Consider the following 26,780-nt stretch of genomic DNA (forward strand, 5'->3'; position numbering starts at 1 on the left):
CACAGTCTCATCTCAGCACCCAATGAAGTCTTCTTCATAAGAAAGACATCATCCAAGTGTATGCGTATGTAAATGTGAGTGGGTTGTGAGTCTTTATGTGCATATTAGTGTATGCGTCTATGCAAGTAATCAGTTAATCAATCAGTTAATCAGTTAACAAGAAAGGAATGAGATTTTCAAAAAACTAACAACTGCAGGCACTTGTCCGATTAGGTTTCATGGCTAGCAATTAGCAGGCCTTTCACCAGTCATTATTTTATTATTCATGATATGACTCTTTAAATAGCTACAGCGAGTGTGTGCCCATATTAATAATGTTTATGTAAAATGTATAAAGAGTAAGGGAAAAAAATTTCCTTTTTACAGAAAGGATCAGTTTCTGTGGCTCGAGTTGGACGAATGAATCACCATGCAGCTAAAACTTCCGAAGCGTTCTCTTTTTCAAACCAATTATGCAGGCAAAACATACTTTTAACCAGGAGCAGTTGAGCTGACTTTGAGGTGTCATGTATTCTTTAGAGAATGCTCAGAGTTCTATCAATGTTTGTGGCTTTTTCCTGTGCAACCAGGGAAGCCTGAGGGTCCCTTTCTGAATGGTGTACATTCCTAATTTGTATTCAGCTGAGGTTTCAATCACTAAGCAAGCAAGTCCTCTTCATGGAAATTCCTATTAGTGATGTTGCATGAATACACAACCTTCAGTCATGTCTTTAAAGCTCCAGAAAACGATTTTTGCCCACCAGATTTAAACTGCCTGCAGTGACAGCGATTGCAATGATTTAATTGTTCTCAATGAATGACTTCTTTTCTCACATTAGGGAGCGGCTGGAAATGTGGACTCATTTGTTTTTAAGGTGGAAGGTGCATTGTTTGCTTATTGAATTTTGCAAACCCATTAAAAAGGTTTTGGGGTCATTAAATGTCTGAATATGATTTATTTTCAAAGAGCAACGGCATATTTTGAAGTTGAATAGGCAGCGTTTGGATAACTGGTGGCTCACCATCTGTGGTATTATTTAACAGTATCCATTTCATCTTACAAAGTGAAATTCAAATAGCCATCCAGACAATATGAAAACACGAAAAGTGTCAAGCGTCTACATGAGGTGTGTGCACTTCTTGGGAGTTCATTGAATCAGTGACAATAAATGATTCAGAGGCTCACAGAATGTGGGTATTTGGTTGAACAAAAGCAGAATTCTCTTCCTTGGATGCCTTCTTTCTTGAATCTCTTTGATATTGCTTTTCCTATTTAGGGCTTGCTCTTAAAGGGCATTTTGAACACACTCATCAAAGAAACACCACTGTGGCTGGAAGTCGCGTGAAAGAAAAAAAAAATCAACCGCAAGAAGATACTGGCAGTGCAAAAAAAAGCAAGCTTCATCTTGTGTATTGTTTTGCACTTGGGAGAAATGGAGCAATTCTTCTTGTTGAAGTGTCATTTCCCTGGACTGTGTGTATGCACTCAGCTGTTCAGTCCCAAAATCCTCTGCCTCTGAGCTCCCTGTAGGCAATCCCCCAGGAGTGTGCGCATGTGAGTACAAGCACACCTACATACACAGACACACGAAGATCTACTGTAAAGCTGCGAAACAGCTGAAAGGCTCAATTCTCAGGCCTGCAATTGAACAGCAATTTGAAATAAGCAGCGTATCACGTATTCTCTGATTTTACAGGCTGATGTTACCAGCACAATACGATTAGCAACAAATAAATTTTCCCCTCTCCTCTCTGCCTTTATACTACCTGTATTGCACCAGGGGGTAAAAAAAAAAAAAAAAAAAGATGAGAGCACGGCTTGCAGATGTGCTGATGTGTGACACCATGTGTGAAAGAAAATCTAGGCTATGATAGGGATGGCTTGCTTTTTGAGCGCAGGACGCTGCAATGACAAATTCCGTCTCTTCCTCTCCCAGTACATTTTCTGGAGTCGTGTGAACTGGACTTCATAATGCAGTCCCCAAAAGACCGCCACCCACACGACTCCACAGACAGGGGATATAGGCATGTTTTCTCAAAAAACTTTTAAGCTATAACTTTCCAACTCTTGCTCTGCACAAGGCCCCCAACTGAGACCAAAGACATATCAGAGCTCCGACCAACATATCCGCAAAAATTAAATAGTTCTGCATTACTGAATGGGCAGTTTGTGCGTGAGGCTAGGCATGGTTACACTGGTGTGGGCAGCAGGCAACCTCCTACACAGTCAAGTTATTGGTGCTGTCCATGGTGCTGGAAGGAAACCTTTGCAGTACAAAAGCATCATGTACTTCTACTGGTCAGATTTCCACAATGGGTTTTAATTAGCGCTTCTTCAATAGTATGCTGTAGTACACTGAAAAAAAATCCATCAAATTCCCCTTTGAGTCAATATCTGCACTGGTCAAATTGTTGAAATGATGGCAGGTAGTTAAGATGGCAGAGCGGCCATGAGGCGAGTTAAGGTAGTGTTCATAGTTGAGTAGGTCCCTCTTAAGGAAACAAATACCCACACATGCACAAAATACACATATTTCTGCTTAGGGCGCTTGTTTCTATGACTCCAACTTTGGCTTGGCTTGACTGCTGGCTTTACACAAGCCCCCACCACAACCACTATAAAAATTGAAATTGGCTCGGCGCGAATGGAAATGCCGAAGGGTGTCTGAGTCCAATAAGTGTCAAGGGACATTCATAGTTTGGCACTGACAGCTTGTGTGATATTGAGAGGTCACAGCAACTGAGACAGCGGGCAAGCAAGAGGGAAGGAGCCAGAGGGAGAGGAGGGAGGAGGGGGAGGGAGGGAGGTCAGAGAAAGCCAACAAGACAGGGCGCGTGTGTGTGTGCGCGCAATAGAGGAGTCAAAGAGAACAAGTGAACCAGAGACAGAAAACTAAAGTGACAGAGCAGGTGAGGCTAATAAATGCACTTCTCATTCACACAGATAATAAGATCTGAAGGAACACAGATATATAGACAATGATGTATTTCAACCCGCTAATCCTAATAAGCACTCAAGTGACTGGGCTGAATGCTGCAACTTGAAGGCAGTCTTTCTCAAAAATCCTAAGTTTTGAAATAATTAAACGGTTGCACAGATCTGTAAATAGATCTGAGTCTCTAATGAACTTATTTAGAGTCTAAGCAAAATAAAACAGAGGTTCGAGGCCAGAGCAACAAAAGTGACTCACCCGTGCAGCACAGAATATCCATGGGCTCAAGTCTGCACAGGGGGTGGATTTAAAAATAACCAATTGATTTCCTTAAAAAAAAAAGAAAAGCCCATGTCGTGGTATTTCCCTGTCGTGTATTGAAGCAAGAAAATACACAATCTCTAATATGTGAATTTAAATCCAAGGGCTAATCTAACAATGTCCTAGTCACCAGAGTTGAAAGTGCATAATTATGGAGAATGTCTAACTGCTCCCCAGATTTGAGCCAGTGTGTGAGTATTTATAGAACAGAACCTGGAGTCAATTTATATTTTATTGCTGTCTGAGTTTTCTGCATGACAAATCATGCTCGGTGTGAAAAGGCTTTTAGTGAGGTCAACTGTACGGGCAGGCATGGGAAAGGTACATCAGTGCAGTCGTCACGATAAACCAAAAACAACAGGAGCAAAACTACTTGTCACATATAACAGTTTGTTCAATTTTTCACATCAGCTTTGTGTCATGAGACTTTAAACTTACAGCAACTGATTTTGTGTCTATTTGGGTGCTTTGGAAACAAACTGTGAGCTGCATTGGCGAGCTATTACGGGCAAATTATTATCAAGGATCTGCTTTTTCTTTCACATCCAGCAGTCACAGAGCAACATCAGCATTCTTTAGGAGTCTCTGATCCAATATTCACTCTCCTTTTAGCTCCAACTCCTGAGAGAAACATCTGGCTCTTCAGCTGCTAACCCCTCCACTGTGTTAATCCACTACAGCTTAACTGGACAGGTAGTGCACACTGGGCTTACTGTATCAGAGCCTTTATGCTGAAAACGGCTGCATATCTTGGGTTAAAAGGTGATACTTGGAGTGAACCAAAACAGCCTTGAAATGAAATTATTGCAGCAGCAGAATCGGGGAAAAACTCAGAGTTTGTCACATAAGCAGCACCTTTTCACATAAGAAACAAAATATACAAGAACTGGGTTGCAAGTGAAATGAAAATATTTGCATGCTTATTTCTGTAATACTTGTAATTCTTTCTTTTAGTTGCCCTACAGCTGTATGGCAGCAGATACTCATGAGATATGTCTCACATGGGCACAAAAGCTAAAGGGGTTTGATAATTGGATCACAAGGGGACTAAAGCACTAGCACCAGATTTGTTACCAGGGATCCCTGAGGCTACAGAAAACCAGCACTGAGGGCTGTAATGAAAATGTTCTCTTACTTTTTTTTTTTTTTTTAAACTCTCTTCTGGCCTTTTCTTCTCCTCTTCACAGTACACCCTGGCAAACTTGGGATGTGAGCTTTCTTGACAGACACCACAGGTTATTACTTTTATGGCCAGAGGCAACCAGGCCTCTTAAAAGAGTCCATTAGCACCGAAGAGAGCAGTTCACTTCTTCAACCGGCTATCGGAGACTTTCAACTTCTAAATTTGACAGACTGAAATCAAGTGCTTATTATCCATCAAAACTTGACAAACGAGTTTGCAAACTTGGATCAATCAAGTGCCAAAGTGAGTAGTTTCCGTGGGCGCTAATTGGTGTCAGAGCTTGTGCACCGAGATGAAATTGTGCGTTTTATCACTCAGCGGAAATCAATACATACCCAAAACAAGACGGTGGAGAAGCACTGTGTGTTTTTTTCTAAAGGAATTTATGAAATAAGGTCCTCACCAGCGCCCTTAATAATAAAAAAGATTCTAAGTTTAATGAAAGCAAAAAGACACTCTCATCCCACATGCACACATTAAAATGCTAATACACTTTCACAACATGCAGTAGCCCACACAAAGAATAAATCTTATTCAATCATTTTCTCTTACACCATTCATTTTCCATCTGTCCCCCTCTCTCCCAAACTGAGTCCTGTTCTCCCTTTATCTCTCTTTTAGATCACCATTCCTCCTTGTGTCTGGCACTACAGATAAGATGCAGGAGATAACGAACGTAGATGCTATCGAGAGATCAGACAGAGATGGAGCTCAGATAAAGAAGTTAAAGAAGATCCAGAGAGGAGGGGAGAAGCAATGAAAGCTATAAGCCTTCCCTTTGGTGAAAAATACCCTTGACCTTTGTTCCTCCCCGCCCCTCCCCAGGCGGAAAGCCAATTATGCCTATGTGTATTTATATGAGTAAATAACTTCCAAACAGCATCTGACAAATCGAAGGAAAACTCCAGATCGAATGAATTCAGTTAATTGTACTTAGCTTACATTATTCTCTGTCTAGATTTTATTATAACCATCATAACAGTCGTGTCATTCAGGAAGCACACACCCTATTTATAAAATCTTTGTACCCAGACTGGCAGCTGCAAGTTTATTTTCACGCTCTGCTCTTTCCTGTTTCACGATTACAAGTGTGTGTATGTGTTGGTTTACATGCATGTGTATGAATAATAAGTCATTTCAGACCTTTATAAATGTCTCTTGCAAAGTCAATCAAACAGAGGCACACTGACTACAACTAGAAACTGAAGGTGGTGAGGCTGGCCCCGTTTTCATGATAACCCACAAACATGCAAAACACACTGCAGAACAGAACCGGAGACAGACAGCTGTCAGACAAGCAGCAAATGAAACGCCTTAGAGTTCGGCCCTAATCATAGCTTTAGGTTTAGCAGCGACGACTTCATTTTATTACTTGTCAGTTACTGTCTCCTGAATATGCACTTTCACTGGAGACACACCAGTTTATTGACAAGTAGACATGCAAAAGCGGAATAGATTTCCTATTCATGACTTGAAACATTTTTTTAAAGGTAGCATTATGCAAAAAAAAACAAAAAAAACAAACAAAAAAAAGGGCTGCACAGTGGAGTGGTGGTTACCACTTTTGCTGTGCAGCTAGAAGATCCCCGGTTCACGTCCCGGCCTTCCCGGGATCTTTCTGCATGGAGTTTGCATGTCCTCCCTGTGCATGCGTGGGTTTCCTCCAGGTACTCTGGCTTCCTCCCACAGTCCAAAAACATCCTCAGGTTAGTAGGCAACTCTAAATTGTCCCCAAGTGTGAATGCAAAACTGATTGTCTCTGTATGTAGTCCAGGGTGTCCCCTACCTATGCCCTTAGTCTGCTGGGATAGGCTCCAGCCCCCTGATGATCCTAATGAGGATTAAGCAGTGTATTGATGATGGATGGATGGATGGATTGTGCAAAAAAAAAAAAAAACTAAAATAAAAGCTTCAAATTAATTTTGATGATGCACTGACTTCTCATAAGAATGGCACAATGACATTCCCACTATGTTCACTAAATGCATGTTCTTCCTGAGAGAAGTGCAGAACACATTATGGTACTACATCAAAAACCTCTATGAATACAGGTAGCTGTAAGGAGGCTTTAGTACTCTCAGAGTGAACATCATGAGGCGAAGAGACTAAAAAGGACATGGACAGAAAAAGCTAAAAGCAAAGAGTGACCAAACAAGAAGAAGCACAAGTGTAAATCTAAGATTGACTGGCTTTTAGTTTTTGGCGAGAGCTTTGTGAAATAAAAAGGCTGCAAGACAGCTGCCAAGTTGGCCTTAATGCTTTGGACTTGTAAAATATATGCTGGCTTGCTTTGCCTTCTGTTGTTGCACTTGCTTGATGTTTGGCTGTGTCAGTTGTCACCGTGATGGTTTTCGATCAAAAGCCAAGTCGACCCTTTTTTTTGATGAAGATTTGTTTGTTTGTTTTTGATAGTGGTGTAAAAGTTAACTGCACTCCAAAACTGTACCAACTGCAACAGAGTAGCAGAATGTGGCTTTAAAGCATTTATGAATGCAAATAGATGAAATTCTTTTGTGCACGGATATGGAGCTTGTTTGGTTAAAGACTACAGAAAAACAATACAGAAAAAGCAAAACAAACTACTTCTGTGAGGTTATTTCATCTCATCTTTGTTGGTATACAACAAATAATTTCACTGACTAATCGGGTAGATTCTTTAAGCAAACATTTAAATGGAAAGAGTTAACAGGCCAGTATAGCAGCCAATTCCCTATGGACAAGCACATTACATGAACAAATGTACAGTGTTTTGCCTGAGTTCATGCTACTATCACACTAAAATTCAACAAATAGCTACTACAAAAAAACACCTAAAAACTACATTAAAATGCATTTTTCCATCCGTCATTTTTACACATTTAAACGTGTAAAAATGCTGTTAAACTTTTTTTTGCTACTTCTTTTTGCAAACATACATGCAGATTTGATATCAAACTGCTGATGAACTGCTCAGAAACTATATACATAATTTTTAGCATGAAAATTGTGTGCCTCAGTTTTGCTCAATGACACAGATATCAAGGCCAAACACCCTTATTTGTTTATAGTGCCTCTAAATCTCTTTCCTGTTTCCATCATTCACCTCTGTCTGACTGCGTTTGTTGTTTCGGGTGGCATCACTCTTGATAGGCTGACAAATGATGACAGACTCATCCCATTTCCTCGCCCTCAATCCTGTAACATCATTTAGCAGATATGAATTTCATCGGGCAAACACTTTTGGAGAAATAGCTCAAACAGCACAACTACAAATACTTTTCCACAGTACAAAATTACAGTAAGATCTAACTATCAGCCCGGTTATGTGACGTCACATGCAACTGCAGACTTGGTCTTGCAATACACCAATAAGTAGACAGGTATGGACAAACAACATTTCTTAATAGAGTAGTAGAGTAGAGAAATCAACTCCCACCACTGAAAATAGACCAGACTTTACCAGAGGCCACAATACAGATATACAGTAATAGAAAAAATGATTAGATCACCCTTGTTTTCTTTAGTTTCTTGGTACAATTAAAGGTACATTTGTTTGGACAAATATAACAATAACAAATACAGCTCAAAAGAGTTTAATTTAAGACCTGATTCTAGCCATTTTCCATTGTTTTCTTAATAATAACCAAAATAACTTACACACGTGGACAAAATTGTTGGTACCCCTCAGTTAAAGAAGGAAAAACCCACAATTCTCACTGAAATCACTTGAAACTCACAAAAGTAACAATAAATAAAAATGTATTGAAAATTGAATAATCAAAATCAGCCATCACTTTTGAATTGTTGATTAACATAATTATTTAAAAAAACAAACTAATGAAATAGGGCTGGACAAAAATGATGGTACCCATAACTTAATATTTTGTTGCACAACCTTTTGAGGCAATCACTGCAATTAAACGATTTCTGTATTTGTCAATGAGCGTTCTGCAGCTGTCAACAGGTATTTTGGCCCACTCCTCATGAGCAAACAGCTCCAGTTGTCTCAGGTTTGATGGGTGTCTTCTCCAAATGGCATGTTTCAGCTCCTTCCACATATGTTCAATGGGATTCAGATCTGGGCTCATAGAAGGCCACTTTAGAATAGTCCAACGCTTTTCTCTCAGCCATTCTTGGGTGTTTTTGGCTGTGTGTTTTGGATCGTTGTCCTGTTGGAAGACCCATGACCTGCGACTGAGACCAAGCTTTCTGACACTAGGCAGCACATTTCTCTCCAGAATGCCTTGATAGTCTTCAGATTTCATCGTACCTTGCACACTTTCAAGACACCCTGTGCCAGATGCAGCAAAGCAGCCCCAAAACATTACTGAGCCTCCTCCATGTTTCACCGTAGGGACAGTGTTCTTTTCTTCGTATGCTTGGTTTTTGAGTCTATGAACATAGAGTTGATGTGCCTTACCAAAAAGCTCCAGTTTGGTCTCATCTGTCCAAAGGACATTCTCCCAGAAGCTTTGTGGCTTGTCAACATGCATTTTTGCAAATTCCAGTCTGGCTTTTTTATGAGTTTTTTTCAGCAGTGGTGTCCTCCTTGGTCGTCTCCCATGAAGTCCACTTTGGCTCAAACAACGACGAATGGTGCGATCTGACACTGATGTACCTTGGCCTTGGAGTTCACCTTTAATTTCTTTGGAGGTTGCTCTGGGCTCTTTGGATACAATTCCAACGATCCGTCTCTTCAATTTGTCATCAATTTTCCTCTTGCGGCCACGTCCAGGGAGGTTGGCTACTGTCCCGTGGGTCTTGAACTTCTGAATAATATGAGCCACTGTTGTCACAGGAACTTCAAGCTGTTTAGAGATGGTCTTATAGCCTTTACCTTTAAGATGTTTGTCTATCATTTTTTTTCGGATGTCCTGGGACAATTCTCTCCTTCGCTTTCTGTTGTCCATGTTCAGTGTGGTACACACCTTTTCACCAAACAGCAGGGTGACTACTTGTCTCCCTTTAAATAGGCAGACTGACTGATTATGAGTTTGGAAACACCTGTGATGTCAATTAAATGACACACCTGAGTTAATCATGTCACTCTGGTCAAATAGTTTTCAATCTTTTATAGAGGTACCATCATTTTTGTCCAGGCCTGTTTCATTAGTTTGTTTTTTAAAATAATTATGTTAATCAACAATTCAAAAGTAATGGCTGTTTTTGATTATTTAATTTTCAATGATTTTTTATTTATTGTTACTTTTGTGAGTTTCAAGTGATTTCAGTGAGAATTGTGGGTTTTTCCTTCTTTAACTGAGGGGTACCAACAATTTTGTCCACGTGTGTAAGTTCTTACATCAATAGCTATGGCATTGTGCTGCCAAAAACAGTTATTTAAGGCATTCCATGATTTCTTGTCTGTCCGTTTTAGTCACATGATTCACACAGGAGTTAGTACTTGACTGCATAACCACTGTTTCTGATGACTGCAGCCATGCATCTTGGCATGCTCTCCACCAGCTTCTGACATTGTTCTGCCATCACAGCAGCCCATTCCTGTTGCACAAATTCAAACTAATTTGCTTTGTTTTGGGGCTTATGATTCATCATTTTGCATTTGATGGTTTTCCACAGGTTTTCAATTGGATTTAGATCTGGTGATTGAGCAGACCAAGGCATGGTTCCAGTGTTCTGGTTCTCCATCCAGGCTTTAACTGTCCTTGCCATGTGGCAAGGGACAATGTCTTATTGGAAAATCCAGTAATTCAAGGCAGGAAAGAGTTTCCAAGCTGATGGAGGAAGACTGTTTTCAAGAGTAGCCCTGCACATGACCTGGTTCATTTGCCTTTTACACAATTGCATTTGCACCGATCCATCCCATGTTTTACTGTAGACAAATCTGCAAGACAGCCTGGTTTGTAGGATTCTAAAGGCATCCTCCTAACCAGTAAGTTGGCTGGAGTGGGCATGAACTGAAAATTGGATTCATCACTGAAGCGAACCTTAGCCCAGTCATCAACAGTCCAATCCTTGTGATCTCCAGCAAGACTAACCAGGCTTTCCTTTGCCTTTCATTGATGAAGGGCTTCTTCTGTACCCTATGTGGCTTCAGACTAGCTTCAAGTAATCCGTTTCCAACTGTCCTTGCTGAATAAGTCATATTTCTCCACAGTGCCCACTCATTTTAAAGGTCCCTCGAGGTCTGATGACAACTTCTGACACAGGAACAGATGAGTGCACGGTCATTTAGTGGAGTGCAAAGACATTTCCTGCCGCAACCAGCTAGCAATTTGGTAGTACCATGTCTGGCTTGTTTTTTCTTTGTGTAACCAATGGCTGTCTTGGAGATCTTCAGTTTTGTTGCTACCTGTCTCTCACTCATGCCAGTTTCCAGCAGTGCCAAGATATCTTCCTTGTGGCTTCATAATTCTTTTGTTTTTAGTCATTATGTGAGAGCTGACAACTTATAAGTTGTGCTACAGCTTGAAAATAAGCAGGAAACCACTCTAGGCCTTTGCATGTGCAGTGCTGTTTAAGACATGAAATGACCTGTTTGGGAATAAAATCAAGCTTAAGCATGTCAAATAGGACATATAGTATGTGATCAGCTGCATTTTTTGTTACGTTCATTGTATTCTTTGGGTAATATACCTTTAGTGGTACTAGGCATTAAAATGAATTAGAAATTGAAGAACACAAGGGTGGTCTAACAATTTTTTGTACCATGACTGTATATACAGAAAACAAGTCATTGATTTAAACAAACCTTCAGCATTTCCGAGTTCACAAACGCTTGCTGACAAAGTTCATCCAGTGCTTGATCTTGTTTTTTTTGTTTGTTTTTTTTATTCACAAGTGGTACCCAACCATCCCCAGTCACATATTCTCCTTTTCCCCTTTGTCATGCCTTCTCAGCTTTGGAATGATTAAATCTACAAGTAGGATACAGTGCTGCTTCACAGTGACCATGGACAAGAAGTGCAGAATAAATGAGAGCCGAAACACTAAGCACAGACATTTTCTGAACCAACAAGAGTGACTCGGTGACCTTCACTGCTAAGTAACAAATACAAAGACATTATTCCAGGTAATTTCATCCTGCTGTGTGCTCTAAATTCACACACCACTTGTGCTGCAAAAATCTACTAAAATGACTTACAGGTGAACTGCAAGTCAATTTAGCACAGGTTCTCAGGTGCCAAGGCACACACAAACACACAGATGAAAAAGCTCAGGTTGTCAGACAGCACAGCCTCCCTCAATTTCAGTTTGAAATTGGAGATGAGTGAAACAACAGCCATAAACACGCTGCAGTTTTTAACATCCCATTAAGGGATGCAAGGCAGAGGAAAGTGTTTACTGATTACTGTTTTGTCAGAGAGATGTATTCAGGGCTTGAGGAGAGAGATTATATTAGTGTTACAGTAAAGCAGGAGAAGAACACTGAATTGGATTGTCACAAAGGCATACTTCTCTCCCTCTCTCTCCTCTGCTGTTATCTGATTGAAATCCCATGAAGAGGCAGGGACCGAAAGACAACAATGCCAAATGTGATTAATCACAAGATGAAAAGGATGAAGCCAGAGTCTGTGGCTCAGCTGTGGCCTTAAAACAAATAGTACCTTCACTGTCTATTTGACACCGATCAGTCACAACATAAAACCCTTTAATATTGTGTAGATCCTAGGATCTTGGGAGATTTGTGGTGGGGCTTCAGAATTGGGTTCGTTCCAGTGCATCCTGCTGATGGTCGATCAGATTGGGATCGAGGGAGTTTGGAGGCTGGATCAACATTTTGGACTCTTTGTTGTGCTCCTCAAACTGTTCCCGAGGGCTGTACTGCAAAGTTAAAGTCCCAGATTTTCTCTTTTTACTTGCTGGAGCTCCATGATAACTGTGAAGATAACCTGATCCGGAGCCGGTTGTGTTCAGGGTTTCAAAACCAAATCGGGTGTAAGAAGCAGGTCACTTTTAACCAAAGTGATTCTTGACAATTCTTTAAGAGCGATACACATTCTCAGTTGAGGGAATATGTTTTATCTGTGCACCTGTTGAGCTACGTGACTACACCCACTGAACGAAGCCATGCAGTTACAGTGTTGCACACTGTGTGCAGCACGTTGCCATGGGAACCTGACATGTATTTAGTTGGTGTTGCAGAAATCACAAACATCTTTTTATGCCTGGTCCTGGTTTGCTTTCAATTCCGTTCACACAGCTCGTACCGTCACTGATAGAACAAAGATTAGAAAATTGATTAGTTTATTAGTATTTTCAACAGTTTTCTACCAGCATTCGTGTCTCGCACTTCCGCGATACATTTTTATATTCTAGTTGTTCTTTATTAAAACAACCTGTTGACTGAAGCAACTGCACATGATAATTTCAGTTTGTGCAGAAGAAGAGTCACATGTGTTTAAAGCCCCCTTTTGTGGTGCCCAGATACTCAACTGGTTAAGCAGGCTACCCATAAACAGTGACTACAGTCCCTCACGCAGCAGCCTGGGTTTGAATCCACCTCATTGCCCTTTGCTGCAGGGCTTCCCTCCCCATTCTTCTCCCACTTTCCTGTCTGCCTCTCTACACTAACCTGTCCTTTAAAGCCACAAAAGCCCAAAAAATATCTTTAAGAAAAAAAAGCCCCTTTTGTGTGAACACACAAAGAGTTTGAAGCAGAAAGCCTGAGCTCACAAAAAAAGTTCATAACCACCTTGGTGATACTTGTTAACTCTGACTAGGGTTTCTGCTTTGTCACAAAGAAAGCCCAGCTATGTCAAACTTGCTTCATGGTATACTCTGAGCAGTTTTTGCAGTGCTGTGAGTTAGGGGAAGCTGTAGGTGAGTGGTATGTGTCAATGTAACATCCACTCCAATGCCAGGATCCGAGGTTTGAAGCAGAACACTGCATTCTAGCAGAACTATCAGTGTTATTTCACCTGTCAGAGATTCTCTTGTTGTGGCTGATTAGTGTAGAATGTGTAATGCATTAATCCTTCGATTTAGATCCTCTTGCTAAAGCCACTAATGCAGCCTCTGCTGTCATTTCACTTACTTAGAGTTGTCTTTTGTGCCCAGTTGCAGACCTTGATCCCAATCTTGGCAGCCTGTGAGCCTGAATGTCTGCGCCTGCACTTGGCCAAACATGCCACTTGCAGAATAACATGCTGAACCCCATCAGCTCTGTCTCTCCACTCGCCTTTACGCTCCAACCACTTTCTCAGCCTATATTTGCTGTGGTACATGCCCCACTTCCTGCACCACTGCCTCTTTATTTATCCCATCTCTCTTCTCTCTCCTCCTTGTTCCTCAGTTCACACAAAAACTCTGAACCTGTCACTCAGTAAGTGGATTGCAAATCTGTGTGCATACTTGCTCTGCATATGAGTGTGTGTCTGTGTGTGAGTTACTGGGCCCGTTGGCTTCAGAAGTGATGGACCAAAAGCTCAATTCAACACTAGATTTTTCCTATTTACACAACAAAGAAATGGCAGAAATTCAGAAAGAGGAGACCTTTATAAACAGAAAGTGAGACATACAGCGAGAAATTCAAATTATCAACACAAGTCCAAATTTGTATTCGTAAAAAAAAAAAAAAAAAGAGGGAAGAATTAAAATTAGAAAGCGTCTGCAATAACAGCTGGAAAAGGATTTGTACCATCCAAATATAAACTGAAACTCAATAACCTGGTGTGAAAAGCCATTTTTATAGCAATTCTATCAATAATTACATCAATCTCAGTTTGAGTGTGGTACCCACCAGCAGGCATAGATTTGTGCTTTATTTAGCTCCTTTTATTAAGCAGACCACCCCCATATCAATTGATTTCTGGTGTGCAGCTTTTTTATGACTAGCACTGATAGCACTGAGTTGGCTGTTACTCACATCCTTCTGGTTTGGATATGGATGTATATGTTTAAGATGAACCAACATATCTATTTTTCCTGCACAGGCACCAGTTTCCTGTGAACTGCTTTGTTTTCTGAATGCCTTTCTCACCGAATCAAGATAAAGATGATTGTCAAGGCATGCTCCTGCTTTTGCACCTCCAGCAACAAAAACACAAATTGCAAAAACAGAGTCACCGTGATGAACAGAGACACTGCCGGGGTGAAACCGGTGGTAGAAATCTAATCTGTCAATTCTATGCATTTGAGAAATCCCTTAAAATGTTCATAATATTCAGGTCAAATATATAGGTACAGCTGTATTTAAGCTCAGTTTTGTGCCGTGCTGTGTTATGTACAGCTTAAATGTTTGTTGATTGTTTTGTAGTTGACTGTCTATCCTAGTATTTAATGTAAAAATAGACCTTTGTAATCCCTAAAATTCCTATTCTAAAGACAACACAATCTGAGCCTGGGACACTGGCTGTCAAGGGAACGGTCAATGGGGAAACCCTTAAATATTTACCAGGTGCACCCTGGACAAGCAGCTTTATGATGGCAAGAGATTTGCTTGAGACAGAGAGCATCAGCAAATGTCAGGGTGAATCATCTTAGGGACATAAATAAAACATGGCAAAGCAATGCTTTAAAAACCTCTGTGGTCCATCCTGTCTGATTCAGTATATCTCTGAGACATCCCACTCTAGTCCACCAGAGCAAAATCACAGTGTAACTAAAGGGCTGAATAGTGGGGACACTAATGCACACACAACAGAAATGCACAAAGTCTTACACAGAGTAAACAAAAACTTCCAAGAATAAAATCTGAGGAATAAATACCTGATTTGAGTTCCTGTGATCACACCACATCTCGCCCTTTGGTCAAATTCACATACCTATAAAGAGCAAAAAAGCATGAAAAGAATTGTTAGAACCATAATACACATAATCTAAGACAATCAATCGCATCTAAACATCTGCAGAGCAATACGTCAGTCAATAGCCATCTCACCTATTGGTGAACATGACTGCATTTTCTAATATCTATGTCAGATAATCTCCATTTTCAGTCAGTCTCCATTACAGTGCTCGGTGATGCATAGAGTAACTAGCCTACAAACATCTGAGGTCGTCATCTGCAAAGATGGAGAGCAGCTTTATGCCGCACAAGGTTATGCATTATGACGGATCCGGGGTGATTTTTCTTTTATCTGATAGAAATCTAATTTTCCGGACCAAAGCTGAGCCCATTTCGATACAATACACTGGACACTGAGAAAGAATCATGCTGGTGTGTAGAAGTAAAGGTCTCCGTTTCATGATAAAATTACATTTTGAAGCACTGTGCCTTATAGGATTTAAATTAGTTAAAAAAAAAAAAAGGTTCCGTTTTAAAATGCTCAAGCCATCACTACTGCTGCACTAGGTTCCTCAACTCCTACCCTGAGGATCTTTATCTATATCAGAGCTCATACATATCTGATAAAAAAGAGCAGTGTCCTTCCATATTATCCGTTAGCAAAAGACTGCTTTGTTTTGTATAATTGATGTTGACCTTTATTTACAAGTAAACAGCATAAAATTTTGCATTTTTGTTTTGCTTGGCTTGTTAAAACACAACCTAGACACAAAGGGAACTGGTTAGGTTATCTCTGACAGTGAACCATGCTACACCTTTAAACAAGTCACTACTTAATCTTTTCAAATGACTATCACTACAATAAGATACTCACAATATGTGGTTTTAGGGGCAGTGGGGAAATATTTCCCTTGAGAATATCTTTTACAAACAAACCTAGAATACAGACATATTTTTCCAACATCAGTGGCAGCATTGTTGGAACGGTTACACTGTTATGTTTTTTTTTTTCTTGGCAAAAAGATTTTTTAAACTAGTAAGTAAGAAAAAAGTCAACCCAAGAGACACCCCGCTTGCATGGAAGTGTGCCTCTTAAATTCAGCCGAGGGGGGTCATACTGGTCGGTTGCCAGGCTGTCTGGTCCAACATTTCAGCACTTTACTAAAGACTGAAGGATCTCAGCTACTAATGGGTGGACTGCCGTGAAATCTGACAGTCCCCTACAGTGTGAAGTGCCACCAGCAGGTTAATGTTTCACCTTCACAATATTATTTACAGCAATACATCAGTGGAGTTGTGCAAAAAAGTGGTACAGACCTGTATGATGTCTGACTGTTAGGAGGTACCACCTCCCTCCATTACCACTTGTAGGCCCATTTGTGTAGAAAGGTAGACATTTAAGACAACGTTTTACAATTCCAGCGGCTACCAGGTGAATTGTAGAAGTTAAGTTTGTTTGTGTGATTGAAACAAGCAACATAATAAAAGTTTAGTTTTAAAAGCCATCACCTGTGTACCTTGTGGAAGCCATCTTGTGCCAGAGTCTTAAGAGGAGGCAGGCTCAAAGGCCACTCCTTTATGTGTTTGATGAGGAGGTGTGGTGTCCCCCTTCTTCTTCTTCTTTTTAGTTTTATGGCGGTTGGCAAAAAACTTTAGGTTGCATTTACTGCCACCTTCCGGTAAAGGTGTGGTGTCAAATCTGATTGGACAGTAGATATGTGATGCGATTCTGAAAAAGGCACACTTTTTTTGTTTTTGCTTTGACTGTTAATATCGATAGCTGATTGTCTATGAACTGAGACATTGCAGTTAAAAGAAGCTTAAGAAATTAATTTCTATTTGTTGTTAACCTCATGGATTTACCTATTCTAGAGCTGTGACCTGATTGGCCAGTTTGAACTTGGAAGGCAGGCCCTTCTTTACTCTATATCTCCTGGGAAGGAGGAAGTGGTCTGATCTGAAGGCACAAGGCAGCACTGAACAGATCTTGTTTAACTCGATTAAGTGATAGAAAGTGTGTGGTTTTCCCCTCAGAGTTTTCTCCTATATCAGATATCATTTTATTATACTCAGTAACTGAAAAGAAAAAAAAAAAAAAGTTTTTTGTTTGTTTTTAAATCACACATTATTCCACCACACTTTGATTTAGCTCAGTCAAACATGTTGCTGACTGTTTGTACTGGAATATGTTGGCCGTCATTCTCCATCTGTCAATCTATAAAGGAGTCTGCCTGTTAGCAAAGGTAAGAAGAAACATTCCATTTACTTTGACTCCTCATATGCTTCCATATGTTGAATGAGCCTGCTTGACCCACTGGTCCCTGTCAAACATTTATATTGGCACAAAGTAGGATAGTACTGTCAATAAAATACCAAATCAATTTGAAAGTCAATGCTAGTTAACTCTCCCATCCTGCCCACATAACATTAGATCTCTAATTAGGCAGGATTCGGTTGTGGAAATGGGATGTTTGAGAAGGAATCCAATCCGAGTCGGCTCTTTCGGGTGTAATGTGGCTTCTAATAGGACTGCCAGCTCTTACACAGTGACCGTGGCGGCAATGGACACTTTTTTCGTGCTCAAATGCCACATTTCTCCTACAGTGAAAACAAATTCCTGGCTGATAATGCCATGGTGTACAAAGAGGACACTAACAGCACAAGGATAGACAAGACTGAGTCAACAGGAGCAGCAGCAGCAAGTTAAACAGGCCAATCGGGGGAAAGCGAAAAATATCCTCAAATCTATTATACTGTAATTTATTCCCATGCATGCTGCTCAGAGCGATGTCAGTCAATGGCTCCTCTGGCAGCAGCTCGGTGTCTATCGTTCTCCTCTCAGGTTACTACGGAGAGAGTTGTAAGTTACTATGGTTACAGGGATGCTGGGTGTCTGTTGTTCTGAAACTTTATCCTCATTCTCAGGTGGCTGTTTAGTGACTTAATCTAACTGGTTAAGTGGTGCAAAAATGCAGAAAATCTCTTAAATGCTAATTTTTTGGGGGAAAGGACCTTTAGATTGCATTTTACAACATAGCATATCTGACTGACATGTCAGGAGAGACTAATGTCATCTTTAATCAAGGCAAGGTTAAGCATATCTTTGACAATATCTGTACTGAAGAGAGAAGACACTAATACAAATGTTCTATTCTGACTGAGGGCAAATTGATAATTGCTCCTGTTTTTCTGTTGGCACAAGAAACATATGTAATCACATTTAAATGGTCTGTATTGAATAATATTGCTCATGTCATGTTGAGACACAGAAATGCTACCAGAAGTACTATCTAATAATCTAACCATCTTCAAATTAATGCATTTATGCGATCACCAGTGATCTACAGTGCTCCAGTCTCTCCGAACCAAACCAATAATTTTCAGTATAGGCATAACAATTATCAAGTTGTGCTACTAATGGAAGGAAACAACCTGCAGAGAGCTTAAGAACTCAGACAATTGTGGCGCCACACAGAGACCTTAATACTTGTTCACCTCATCAGAGTAATCAAACTAATTAAGCAGTCATTAGATGAAACTGTATAGCTCTACTGAAAAGGAGGCAGTGCCTGTGCTACAACTCACATGCTTCTCTGACTGGGTTAACCACTGTAGATTAGGCAAAGAGAAAGAAAGCATATGCTGTTTCTACATTCTGAAATGAGGGAAAATAAATAGGAAACGTCAAGTTGTCATAATGATTCCCTATGTAGTATCAGTCATGTCACTATACAAGTACTCGCGTGCATTGGGTGGCTGATGGAGGGAAAATTATAGAGCTTCTTCCAAGACAGACTGACTTAAATGCACAATGGGTCATAAAAATACATCATCCAGTGTTGACATTCCATGAAAGAAAGACACAGACAAATGTAGAAATTGGAGAGGAGAGAGGACGTATCAGATTTCAGAGTGAGTACAGGATAACGTGAGTAACTGTAAGATACAGCTTCAAGGAAACGTGTGAGAGCGGATAAACACATCGCAAATGCCCGAGTATACGATTGTATATGCCCCAGTCATGGATTGTTTCCCAGATCCCTAATTTTGCTCCATTTCCCATTCCAGCCTTTAGTAATGAATCACATTCATCATTGCATGGATAAGTCTGTGGCTGCATGCACACACACAAAAAAAAAAAGGAGCGGGGGAGAAAAAGACAACAGAAGGACGAGTAATTGTCCTTCCCTTCCACATTGACATGCTGGACTAATGAAATGCTTCAACTCCATCATAAAACTCAATAATACCTTGACACGCAAATCTTCACCTGATAAGTCTCCTACACATCCTATCCAAAAATGGACAGTTGTGAGTGCTGAACAATTCACAGAGACATGGACAGACAGGCATTTTCTCTGGAAATAAGTCACAGTGTTCATCAACCATGCTATGCTTGGAGGAGCAAGGCTCTGTGCAGCCATTGTCATTGTCACTTCACGCCGACTGTACTTCTGATGCTGCCTCCTCCCTTCCCATCCCCCTGTGGTCCCGAGGACAAGATTCTGCTGTGCTGCACTGTGCCATGCAGTTTCAGCCTGGATTTCCCTACGAGCTTAACAGGGAGTGTAGCCCTTCTCATTGTTTAGCACTTCAAAGGAAACAAGAGAAAAGAGTGGAGAGCAAGAGGGAGAGAAAGAAAGAGGGAAGGAAATGATAGACACAGTGTGAGAAAGGGAACATGAAAAAGAAAAAGGCAGAGGGAAACAGAGTTGGAGAGTGGGAGGGAAAATATGAGAGAGGAGATGGACAGTGTTTGAATGTGCAAGAAGTTGCTTTCACAGCATTTAAACTGCCAAGCGCAACATCCAGGATATCTGTTAAATTCTAACAGGACACAGAACACACTTATTAGGTTAGACTACAGCTCACTGCGTGCCGTGGTGGTATGATTTACTCTGAAAGTACAAGCGAAGCGTCAAATTAAAATAACTGCTCAGTACTTTCACATTATTCTTAATATTTTTGCTAAATAACAAGGAGACAGAATTTCCATTTGCGAGGTTGTTTTTGGCCATTGTGCACATAAACAGACAATACAGAAGTGCACTGAATTTTTTTCATGCGGCGGCCATATGGTGTTTTTTCTACCTTCAAAATGACTTCTCCCCATGGCAGTGTTGTATTCATCACCGCACATGCCTTTGAGATTTAGAAATCTTATCCAAGGGCCAGGAAGTTCTCCTTTCTGAATGACTAAAGTGGTGGATATCGATATTTGAGGCATTTAAAAAATAAATATGGTTGATGAAAGATTGAAAATGAAGAGCGGTTACAGAAAAACTTGACTTCTTGGGAAATAAGCATATTTTTATTTTTGCTGAGAGTTAGATGAGACAATGGATACCACTTTGATATCTGTTTGGAACCAGGAGGCAAATTTTAAAAACCTTTTCTGGCAAAGACTCTGCACGTAGGATGCATTGTTATACAAGACAATTCTGGATATAATACGTCAGCGCAATGTTAATAAAATAAGTCAGAGTTAAATTCACTGTACATAGCAATGCAGTAGTGCGCATCTGTTCTTGACAATACACTCAATTACAAAAAACACTGCACTAGGCTTGAACAATATCAACTATATTTGTTCACCTATGATAAGTTTTTGCTGTAAAAATGAAAAGAAAATTTGCTCTGTACATCAATAACAGTGGCACCAGCTTTAAGCTTCTAACAAATTCAGTGTTGTCAACGATGAAGAGTAGGAAGTCAGCGAAGGAGTTTTATATTTTCGATATTGCATCTGAAACCTCTACTGTCTGGTTAGAGCAGGTAAAGTTTGTATTTTTTAAAATTCATTATTTAAGCTTACTGAAATTTGTCTGTATGTCTGTTACAAAACTATGTAAATAAGTGTAAATTCAATCATCTATTTCAACATTCATTTATGAGCCAGGTTTAGCCAGAAAGAATTTTGGAACAGTTCCCTTACTTTAGTACAATACAAGAAATGCTGCCTGACTGGATGATCAGTGACTTCCTCTAGTGCATGAAGGGTTGTTTACTATATGCTAGGCTTTATCAAAGTGAGATAATGCTGGATGGACCTTGGGGTGGTGCCTCTGAACTGGTGTAGTGTTTCCAATTTTCAAGAAAGATGGTGGGGCGATGTGTGCCAATTACCAGAGAATCACACTCCTTGGCCTTGTTGTTTAATGCCATGCCAGTGAACCAGAGAGAAAGGCCAACAGCCAAGCCTCAACAATGGGGGTTCCAGGCTGCAGCACAATGAAACAGCTTTTTACTCTCACAGATGATCGAGAGGGCCTAAGAGTTTGCCAGTCCATTCAACATATTGGATGCATGTGTTATGTAGACTTGGAGAAGGCTTATGATTGGGGGAGGATGTGGGAGATGTTTTGGGGGTACAGGATGCAAAAGTCACGTTCATCTGCCACTTGGTACCTGTACACAGTGAGAACTGCTTACAGGCTTTGCAATAAGTCGAACCCCTTCAGTGTGGTCAATGGACTTCACCAATGCTGCATTTTGTCTCCTTATCTATTCATGATTTTCATGGATAGATTTTAAGACCTATCCACTTGAAGAAGGCATCTAGCATGGGGATCAGAAGGTCACATCTCTGCTTTTAGTGCATGTGTCCTCTGGCACATTACAGAAGGGCCTTCAGCGCTCAGTTGAATCGTTTCAGTGACATGTGGCTGAAATGGGATCAGCACCTTCAAATGTGAGGTCATGGTTCTCCCCTGGAAAAGGATGGCCTCTTCCATTCAAGTGTAGTGAAGTGTCTATGACAGATACAGATGGACAAGCTCAAGTATCTCAAGATCTTGCTTCCAAGTGGAAGGAGCGACCATGAGAACAACCGGTCGGGTGGAGTTTCTGCAATGATGTAGTTGCTGTAGCTTAGTGAGGCAAAACTCTAAATTTACAAGTCGGTCTATGTCCAACATACAAACAAGTGACTGAAATAAATTTTCTCTGTAGGGTGATTCGGCTTACTCTCTGAGATCGAGTGAGGAGTTTGGAAATCTCTGAGGAGCTCAGAGTAGACCTAATGTTCCTTCGTCTTGAAAGAAGCCAGATGAGGAACCTTAAAAAGATGCTTTCCTTCTAGGTCTATCATGAACGGCAATCTGGACGGAGACCCTGGGGCTGACCTAGTCTCGCTGGAGGGATTATATCTCCCAGCTGTCCTGGAAACAGCTGGGGATCACATGAGGAGATGGAAGAAGTTGATTGTGACACAGAGGCCTGGGTGACTCCGACGGGTACTACAGTGATAGTAAATAGTGGTATGGAGAATGAATGAATGAACCTGTACACAGATGCAGTCACCCTGTAAGTAACGTGACATCTGACTCCATGAGACCATTCATTAGCACCAACAGCCCCAGATGCTGAAAGCACCTCTCTTCTATAATTTTATTCAGCATGTGACACTCACAGTTTGACAGCCCTGGACCTGTGGTGGTAGCCATTAAACTGACATATTCCTTAATATTAACACATGTCATGGCTGATGTGCTTTAATGGACAGTAAAAGTCATTGAGACACTCTCTAGTGAGAAAACAGCTGTACTCAAACTGCCACTTTAGAAATTTAAAAAAAAAGTGTGGACGGACTCCGTAAATGAGACACAAGATGGAGAGTTAGAAAGAGACGGATCTTTCCATTTAGTCCTGGAAATTACAGCAGATGCCATTAAACCCCATAGACAAGTGAAAAGACTAATGCAATCTATTGAGCTTTATCTTATCTTTCTCAGCGCAGCGATGATCAATGATGGCTGTTTTCCAGAGTCCAGAGAACACATTTTAAGCTGAAGGTCTCAAGCACTTGCTGCCTCCAAGATTGCATCAAGCCATTCAGTGAGTGCCTATAAAGGGTCAAGGAAACGACTGCATTGGTATTCATTGTTTATCTCCAGAGAAGCTTGGCACAGAACTTGAACTTTTGCCGTTTTGATTTCCTGCATCCAGCACACAGATGACCTTTGCGTCACATATGTAGAAATGCAGAGAAACAAGGGCAAGTTTTAAACCCAAAGTGATTTGAAAGATTAATGAGCACTCCGTGGTGCCTCTCTTGGCCCTTTGGGATGTTTATTTTACCTTTGCTGGCTTTTCCCCTCAGGTGTGTCTTGACTGTTTAAGAGGCTGGGAAAGCTCAGCCCCCACCCTTATTTACTCTGATACTTTTATTGAACAAAGTTGGCAGGCAGCCTTATTTTTTGTGTCTTTGTAGCCTGAGGCATCCTTTTCTTTTTAGAAGCTTGTGGCATGGTCTCCTATTTGAGCCCTGATTATTCATATAGCACATCCAGCAGGGAATATATTTTACTCTCTGAAACATCCTAATTTATAGACATTAATGAAGCACAAATGTGGTTGTTTTCAAATGAACATGCTATTTTGGTTCATGTATAGTAGGTGTAGCAGTGTAACATGCAAAAGGGCTGGATGAGGTTGAACATAAACCAAGCAGAAGGGAGCAGTGGTTCATAAATTCACTCTTAGCCATTCACAGAACTCTTCTCATCACCCTGAAACAGCTGTGCCAACCACAGGAAAGCATGCCAACGGCTCAACAAATGGAAAGGATCTTCCCCACTAAATCATATTGTTGTCTGCATGGTGCAGAATGGTGCGCAATGTGAACACAAACAAGACAAATCTGCAGCCAGAGGAAAATGGTCTGCTACTAGTAGAATGATAAGAAAGAAAATATTGATGAAGCACCCATCCAGTGCTATTTTGGTTTTAATTCAAATGCATCCCTCATCATAAACCGTCACAGCATATTGTAAAGAGTTGTCAGCTCTGATGTGGGTAATATTTCATAGTATTACTTTGTACCAGCATGGTGTCATTTGCACAAAGATAAGCACCAAAGACAGCCATGTGTAATGGCACTGCACTGTGGAACGGCACTTCTCAAATCACAGAGTGCAGATTTATCAACATATGTGTCCCGCTCTCTTTAGATATCTGAAGGGATTTCATGAAGTGAAGAAGAAAATACTTTTTGTGCAATATCAAGCAGCTGTCGACAACAAGATTTACTTGCTGGCTAGGAAGGGATTCATTAAATTAGTTTATTTACAGTCTAAGAGTTATTCTATCATTGCTGAGCATTTGCGTCGAATATTTTATTTGGCGTTTTTCACAAAATAGACTAGTGTTGCATCAGCGATGGATGATTAAAAGATCCATTCATTGTGTCCTTCAATTCAAATTAGATCACCTGTTGAAGATATCCATATGACAGCTGGAATTATCACTATAAGCTTCGCTTTACACAGAGTATAATTTAATTATTGGAGTGTACTGAATACTCCTTTCATGAACAGATGAATGGCCATTTGAATTGCATGTGGGTCCATCTGAAATGCATAATAAGGAATTTTGAATAATCAGAGGACCAAGATTATCACTTATGGACACGGACTCCATTAGTAATTAGCACTGACCTTACTGCAGGAAATGAGGAGCTATGACTGTGCCAAAAAAAGCTTAAAATACAATTGCTGCACGAATTCAGTATGCTGTATCCCCAATTAGAGAACGTCTGACCCACATTGTGTCTTCATACCAAGACCTTGGACTGAGTGCACTGTATTCTGGTAAACTGTATAATAGCATATGTTTGATGTTTTTGAGTACTGTATCGTGTAAAATTGAGCATACAAGAATTAACGAGTAGAGCTTTTTCTATGAAAACAGTAAGGAAAAGAATTCTCACCCTCATTGCTGAGGCATTGGTGGCCTTTTTGAAAGTGGCCCACATTTTTCTATGGGTTCTGCAAATGAAAATTGATTACCGAAAAACTATAAACATAAATGGACCACAGCAATTTCTTTTGCACTGTGTTCCAGTGTATGAACTTAAGGTCGAAAAGGAAAGCATCTATAAGCCAGGGTGGCATGCCCAATTTAGCTGCATAACCTATCATATTGAACAATAAGGTAAGAAACAAAATGGGAACACATTTAGGGGCACACAGGCAGAGAAAATATGCCTGTGTGTCGGATACCAATAATTTATATTGCATATTTGTCAGGAAGTGAGCTCTCAGTATAATCTTAGAGGAACTCCAGCTCTGCAGCAACCCTGAAAAAGGGCTGACACGAGCAGACAGCAAATGAATGTGTTGTCTTTTTCCACTGAAAAACTGACTAGCGTGATCTACGATTTACTTTTTAATTTCAGGGGCTTGTCATGCTCCAGTTTCTAATGTTAAAAAAATGAGAAAGAGGGCTTCAATTAGAACCTGACATCAGCACAAGTCTACATTTCACAGCTAATTTACTTAGATCACTAGGTGTGTACGGCCACTGCACAATCCTGCTGAGTGCAAAAAAAAATAATAAAAAGAGAGACCTTTTTTTCTCTCTCCATATTCAGAAATTCATTAACGAGGCCTAAAGCAGTGAGGAACTCTTCATATTTTCAGCCTTACAAGTGCAAGACGGCACTTTTAAATGTCATAGTCATATGTTGCTTTGATAAAGGCTGTTTTCAGTGGTGCCCTTTCATCACAGTTAGGGTTTGCAATTGATGCTGAGGAAAAGGCTTACAAACCCAAGACGACCAGCACAACTTTGGAGGCGAAAAAGCGGCAAAGCACAAAAAAGATCAGCATTTATCCGCAAACCGTTTTCAGATCGCAAAAAAAACAACTGCTGGAGCAGAGAAGTGGAAAACTGTCCAGCACAAAGGAACAGACAAAGCAACATCTTCCAAACTCCTTAGTGACCCGAACAGAGAAGCTGAGCTGGGAGACTGATGCCCTCATCACCCCTGCAGGGTCAACATGTAGTTATAGAAAACCAGAGTTGGCTCAGTTCCCAGCTCGAGTGACACGACCTGTAACATCCACAAATGCTGCCCCCACTTTGTTCTGTGGCTGTGGAGAATCCTCAGGGTCTGCTGGAAAAAAGACAAAGCAACAGTGGCGCACACATGTAGTCTATCCAAAAGAGAAGAACCGAATGAGCATCAGCCTATTTGAGATTATCACCCCACTGAGTGTTGGAAGGAGGAGTTTCTGAGGTACAATTACATCGACACCTCTGTCTGGAAAGGTTGCATTTCAAGGTTGCCAGGCTGCTCGGAGCACACAGGAATCATTGCAGAGCTCCCAAGGGAGGCCAGAGAAAATAAGGCTGACCTTGTGGTTCTGTAGTTGGAGCTTGCTAATACCTATGCAGGTCTCCAGGCTACCTTCTCCCAATGGATGCAGTAATTTCACCTAACTTTTTATTATTTTGGGGGAACAGCACTTAATTTAGGTGCACCTAAAATTTCTTACTGTGCCTTTTAATTGCGCAGTTATGAGTTTAACTGGTGGATTTCTGCATTGTGTTGTAATAAAGAAGATGAGGCTGCAAATTCCAGCTTCTCTCCAACAGGAAAATAGAACAAAAGAGCTGAGACAGTGCTCGGGGAAAAATGAGTGTGGAGCCGGCAGCAGGGACTAGTGGTGGGTTTATTACTGACTGGTCGATAATTACAGGGGGCGATTGGCTTAATGCACCACATGATTTTTCTCCAACATGGTAACAAGCATCAACAACAGGCATATCAAATGTGATTAGATAATACTGTGTGACAGCAGGAAACAGCCACAACACTGCAAGTTGCAAAACAAAAGTAAAGACCAGAATGCAATAAGACAGATTAAGTGCATGAACGTCATTAAAACATTCAAAATGATGCAAACTGTAA

At 40.6% G+C, this 26,780-nt stretch overlaps 1 protein-coding gene across 1 annotated transcript in view; it reads right to left on the reverse strand.

Moving 5' to 3' along the window:
* Positions 1–26,780, reverse strand: part of LOC110945470 (protocadherin-15) — a 218,190-nt gene that overhangs the window by 170,625 nt on the left and 20,785 nt on the right. Inside the window, exon 2 of the mRNA XM_051960098.1 lies at positions 15,067–15,122. The gene's annotated coding sequence lies outside the window, so the exon portion shown is untranslated. The remainder of the gene's footprint in view (positions 1–15,066; positions 15,123–26,780) is intronic.

This window comes from Acanthochromis polyacanthus, chromosome 15 (genome assembly GCF_021347895.1).
Source record: "Acanthochromis polyacanthus isolate Apoly-LR-REF ecotype Palm Island chromosome 15, KAUST_Apoly_ChrSc, whole genome shotgun sequence".
Classification (NCBI taxonomy): domain Eukaryota; kingdom Metazoa; phylum Chordata; class Actinopteri; family Pomacentridae; genus Acanthochromis; species Acanthochromis polyacanthus.